Genomic DNA, 6375 nt, shown 5'->3' with positions numbered 1-6375 from the left:
AACCATTAATAATAATAATACTTCTTTATTATTATTATTTTTCTTTCACCAAAATCTATAAAAAACATATATATTTATTTAAACTATTATTCTCTCTTCTAAATAAATATATATCTTTTTCGTCTAATCAAATCAACCATCTCTCTCCTCATGGATTATATTATTTTCCAAACAAATATAATTATGTAATTAACTTCATTTTTCCAAATTATTAATTAAATATATATATAAACCAACTTTTCCCTCCAAAATCTCAAATGAACTTATATCATCTATTCTTTTAATCAATCAAATCTTTTCCAATAAATCACTTATAACTTCCAACATGAATTATCTTAACCCAACCATAACAACTCTACTCCAAATCAACATTTATCTTTCTACATAATAATTAATTATCTTCCACAATAATTAATTATTATTATTTATCTTTCTCCAAAATAATTAATTATCTTCCAAAATAATTAATTAGTATTTATCTTTTTCCAAAATAATTAATTATCTTCCAAAATAATTAATTAGTATTTATCTTTTTCCAAAATAATTAATTATCTTCTACAATAATTAATTAGTATTTATTTTCTCCAAAATGATTAATTATCTTCCACGATAATTAATTATTATTTATCTTTCTCCAAAATAATTAATTATCTTCTACAATAATTAATTATTATTTATATTTCTCTAAAATAATTAATTATCTTCCAGAATAATTAATTATTATTTATATTTCTCCAAAATAATTATCCTTTTACAAATAATTATATTTTTCCAAAATATAATTATTTTCTTTTTCTCCCTTAATAAATATCCTTTCTCCAAAATACAATTATCTTTTCTTTAAATGATTATATTTCAACAAATATAATTATCTTTTCCTTTCACATAATAATTATATATATATTTCCACATATACATATAATTATCAAATCTCCAACAAACTTTTCACCCCACAATTTAATTAAATAACATCCATAATTATTTAATTCAGTTGAACTTCAACAACACTAAAAAGTCCATAACTTTACTTAATTCTCCTAATCTACCATTTAATCAAAATCTCAACAAACACCAGATGCCAAAACCTCGAAGTAATTAAATATTCATCCAACAAATATTTAATTAATTTCAATTCCCACTAAAATCAAATAATTCTCATTAAATGAATTCAAAATAATGCCCAATAAATTAAATCTAATTAAACAAAATTAAGATAATTAACTTCAAAATTATCTTAATTTTTGGGACATTACAGTTAATGACGTGATTTGCTAGTTCATGTCAGTAGAATCTCATTAACTCTTTAACGAAATAATGAATTGATGACGTAATTTGGGCTTTCTATACTTTAATGATTAAACTCTAGATTCAGTATATTAATTAAATTCATAAATAACGAAAAAAATCTTGCTAATTTCTTTAACAAATCTTTGATGTCAACATAGACATATAATTAATACACTTTAATTAAAAAACTCAGATAAAAAACTAATTTTATTTTTTTCCTCTAAAAACTTTAAATCTCTCACATTCCTTCTGACTCCCCGACTTTTTTTTTTCGAATTGAAATATATCTTGAAGAAAATCAGAAGAACGACATTGAGTAGAATAAAAAAATTTAATCGAGAACTTACATATTGGCATTTAACATCCATGATAAGGTAAAATAAACTAGAAAAATAAAATAATTACAACACTTGTTTAAAATAAACATTCCCACAATGAATTATAAAACCCAAAAAATGGAAGAAGAAACAATTGGGAGGAAGAGGAAAAAAAAACACTCCAATGTATCACAAAATATCCAAAACTTGAGGCACTAAAAAATTTATGTATGGATTAATTGCACCAAGCATATGAGTTACGAAAGTGACGTAGAATGACAATGCGACAAAATAACGACGATTAAAATCTAGAAGATAATAACTTTTTGAGTTCTCCAATAAAACATCAATGTACTATCTAAACATTTAACTAAAATTAATACCCTAGATTATTAAAAGTGATTATCTTATTTTTGCAACCTAGTCATCCAAACAGAGAAGTCCACCTAGGTCATCGAGTTTAAAATAGTCAGTTTTAAACAGTAAAGAGTGTTATTAAGTAAAAGTGGTTATTTCATGGTCCGGTTTTATACAAACTCTTTTCATAGGATACCCCCACTTAAATTTTTCTACCTAAACAATTTAGGCTCACCTTGTTTGTATTAAATAGAAAGTGGATTGTATCCATAGTATCCCTAGAATAAGGCATCCAACTAGCTTATTCATATATTGAATCCAATTTTATGTCACTACATAAAGTTCAAATACACATGTTATAGCTATAGGATCTTAATTAGTTTATTGGATTTGGGCCGATTATAATGAACAAATCGGTAATTGAACAACAACTATATTGAACAGTAACATAATAACATCTCAATTGAACAATAAAACATGTTTAGCATTCACTAGAAGAATTTTGGCCTTTAATGTCGGTTTAAAACCGACATTAAAGGCCTTTAATGTCACTTGGCAACCGACATCTTTGTGAGCGTTATTAAAGGCCTTTAATGTCGGTTGGGCTTTAATGTCGGTTTAAAAACGACATTAAAGGCCTCTTTAATGTCGGTTTAAAAACGACATTAAAGGCCTCTTTAATGTCGGTTTAAAAACGACATTAAAGGCCTTTAATGTCATTTTTCAACCGACATCTTTGATGGTGTTATTGAAGCCCTTTAATGTCGGTTGGGCTTTAATGTCGGTTTAAAAACGACATTAAAGCCCTCTTTAATGTCGGTTTGTCAGTTTTCAACCGACATCTTTGATAGTGTTATTAAAGCCCTTTAATGTCGGTTGAACTTTGATATGTCGGTTTAAAACCGACATTAAAGCCTAGTTTTTTTATTCATTTTTACAAATTTATTTTTATTTAATTGTTACATTATTGTCCTATAGACCGACATTGGGTCAATGTAGATAAATATGTTTTTCACACGCCAACAAATCAATGAAATTCATATTATGTTAGAAACTATAACATTTGTCTTTTACATTTGAATACACAAAATAAAATATTAATATTATGTTTATATATAATCTACAATAGTACATGAAAAAAGATTCTAATACAAGAATTAAATAATTAAAAATCCTAAATGCCTTCTCAGTCTTCAATTTTCAACGGTCGCTTGACCATTTCTACACAATCGCTTAGCTTTCAACCCGATATCACTTCAATTATCTACAAACAATATCCAAATAAACCATTTATATGAATAACAAAGCTGTTTGAAGTACTGAAATTGCAGAAAAGGATGAAAAGTTCTTAATATTGCCCACCAAATGAATAATCAACATTTTTTTACATAACATTATTATGAAAACCAATATCAATCTATAAAGAAATAAGCAACATCAACACAATAAGCTGAAAAGTAAAGCTCAGTTATAGTAACTTCATTATCTGCTGATACTTGGAGATGAATCAAAATGAAAACAAAAACCTTATGATTCAAGAGAAAGAAAAGCTACTTTACGTGAAAGGACAGAAAACAAATTCCTAGTCCATGCATGGGTAATATACTTCCTTCCAGAATGAGAATGATAGCTAACCCTCAATTGAAATGTTGGTCAAAGGAGCTAACCCTGTTGCAGGAGATAACTTCTAAAAACCACTTAAAATAAAAATCATAGCCTCAAATGGTTAGTGTAATTTAAAGTGGTTAGCAGCTTTCTTTCTATTCCCAAATATGTTTTTCAGAAAAATGAGATTTAAGCCTATTTACGTTACTTTCTTTTATTTCAAGGAAAGAAAAACAACCTTAGAACATGTTACTAAATATATATCTTAGAGATAAAATGCTCAAAGTCAAACACAAGGCTAAGACAGCAGACTAGAACAACAAAATGAAGCTTGCTTTAAGTTATAGCTAAGTCAAATAACCTGAATCTATAATGGAAGTGTTTGAAGCATCCGACAATGGGGGGCTGACTTCTTTGAAGCAAATAATAGGCAAAGCACGCTTCGGTATCTTTCTTGCTTTTGTGATGTCCTGAAAACATTGCATATAGTAAGAAAACCGAGATACAAAGAGAGATTGCAATTCTAATGACTGATAACATACTTGCAAATCTAGCATAAAGTTTTATAATAGAAAACACCCACGTCACTACAACGCATAACAAATCTATGAGTTTTATGCTTGTTAAAAGATTTGCAGCAATCACTGAAGCCATCTGCCAAAAATCAAGGAAAATATCATCATTAGGAAGGAATAATACAATTTAAAAAACACGCATGAATACTTGAAAGAAATACAATTAATAGCATAGCAGCCTCCTACAAAACAATCAAGAAAAAACCAGATCAGAGACAATGATTAAAATGCCGCGAATCCAAATATTTGATAATACTTGAACCGTTTCCATACAACTAACAAATAATTACAAAACCAGAAAAACAGCGATGCTGAAGTAGCGGTTGTAAGACTAATTGAGCCAATTAAAAATCTACCGGATTAATGTGCAATTAATTTCACATCATGCAAGGACATATATAAACAGTCTATTCTATAAGTTGTTCATATGTGTCCTTGAGTTCTAAAGAGACTCTTTGAGACCTACTTAATGCTTATAATTGGGTTAAGATATCCTGCTTTCAACCAAGAAAAGAAAACATTTCTCAGTGTAGGCTATGTCCAATCTTCTGTAATTACTTTCTTGGCAATACTTTGGCTGAAAAATGGCCTATTAGATTAGTGATGTGTGAGTTTTCAGGTCTGCACATGACATTTACTATCGAGTGTTTAGATCTATTCATGCTGAAAAGTAAAATAAAATAAAAAAAAAAATCGATAATACCTGTTGCTGAATTTCTCCACCATATCAGAGGCATAAAGTAGGGTTTCGTTGGCTTTCTCCAGAGCCATATAAAGCTCTTTCCCTCTTGTTATACGAGAAATGACCCAAGCATTATTTTTTGCTCTGATGGTTACTTCCAGTTCCTTTTCCTCACCATCACTATCCTGTTTTGCTCGACTCTTCTCCAGATCAACCTTTTCTCTGAGTTTGCTCATGGCAAGTAAAGAATCCTATAGAACGAAGCTCAAATGAGAAATATCAATCCTCGATGCACGACTAGGAAACAAGTTCAAGTTGTCTCAAGACAAGTAAAGATTCTCATAATATCATCCACTTTCTACCAATATATCTAGAAACTAAATTAATTAAACGATACCAAACAGGAGTAGGCAATAAGGCACGGTACAGTAGCAGCAAATATTTAACTAAAGTTAGCATTTGACCCTGGAGAAAATGTGACTTTTAGGTGCGTTCTCACATACTGACAAAACAATTGCAAATTCTAAAGTTGCCACTGTATTCACAAGAGGAAATTCTTTTTAAAGAGAAATAAACAATAAGCTCAAATAAAGGATATTTGTTACTGAATCCAAAAGGAATCTATTGCATGAAGTATAAAAAAGAGCCAACTTCTATGTTACCTCACCTGTTTACGATAATCTATTGCATGAACTGTGGCCAAAACAATTAAAACTGGTGCTAGCTTCATTACATATCAAATTAAAAGGAAAACTAGCCCAATTAGTAAAAAGTTAACCTTGGTTTTGCATTTCTTCACTCTCAGTCGTTCCTCAATTACAAAGCCAACCTGTAACGTTATGGAAAAAAAAATTATTTAACTTTCCATTGTCACATTTATCGATCATCAAAGCATAGAAGTTCAAATACAGCAGTGCAACAGACATACAAATTATTTAACTCTCTATAGTCCCATTTATTTGATTGCTAATTCTTTAGTTTCTTCCTTACCTTTGGGACCTTCTCTGTTTTCAATCATAATATAATAGCGGATATGTGAAAGGTTAAAGTACAGTTTGCCATACAATTATGGTCAATCACAAACTCTTCATCGAAGAGCATGCTATGATCTTTTATTCACACATCAGCATCTGTTAACACTGAGAATTACTCTAGACAATGATTACAAATTCTGCACATGGTGGCTTATTCATGTTTCAAACTAGCTAGAGCAATTACTAATGTGATAAACATGAACTGAGTTTTTAACTATAATCTAGAAACAATCAAACTTTAGATTATATGTTCATAAAATTCATCACCTTATCAATCAACCTCTTAGGATCTTGAAATGCCTTCTTTTTGGCCCATTGATGAAATAAATGGGAAATGACTGCTCTGTTATCCACATCAAATCTACAATGGAATAGAAAAGACTTCTCACTTGAACAAGAAGACAAAGAACTATATCAATGTATAAAATCTTCTTTTTGTTTTTGGGTAAAGATACACGAACAAAACAATGGAATTGGAAGGGGAAAACACCTTTTTAGGAAACTATTCCTGTTAGTAA

The 6375-nt window shown here is 29.1% G+C and overlaps 2 long non-coding RNA genes across 2 annotated transcripts; both read right to left on the bottom strand.

The window, feature by feature from the left end:
* Nucleotides 1-3093: 3093 nt before the first annotated feature.
* LOC127150653 (uncharacterized) lies at nucleotides 3094-4189 on the bottom strand. Its single transcript, XR_007823258.1, has 3 exons — nucleotides 4109-4189; nucleotides 3928-4036; nucleotides 3094-3225 (listed from the first exon to the last, which is right to left on the bottom strand). It is a non-coding gene; the product is annotated as an uncharacterized LOC127150653 (long non-coding RNA).
* A 1436-nt stretch (nucleotides 4190-5625) lies between these two features.
* Nucleotides 5626-6375, bottom strand: LOC127150760 (uncharacterized). The gene is made up of 3 exons (XR_007823323.1): nucleotides 6348-6375; nucleotides 6125-6218; nucleotides 5626-5652 (listed from the first exon to the last, which is right to left on the bottom strand). It is a non-coding gene; the product is annotated as an uncharacterized LOC127150760 (long non-coding RNA).

The sequence above is a fragment of the Cucumis melo genome, chromosome 8, assembly GCF_025177605.1.
Source record: "Cucumis melo cultivar AY chromosome 8, USDA_Cmelo_AY_1.0, whole genome shotgun sequence".
NCBI classification, from domain to species: Eukaryota; Viridiplantae; Streptophyta; class Magnoliopsida; order Cucurbitales; family Cucurbitaceae; genus Cucumis; species Cucumis melo.
The sequence above is the reverse complement of the archived record's forward strand: the minus strand, read 5'-3'. Positions and strand labels throughout refer to the sequence as shown.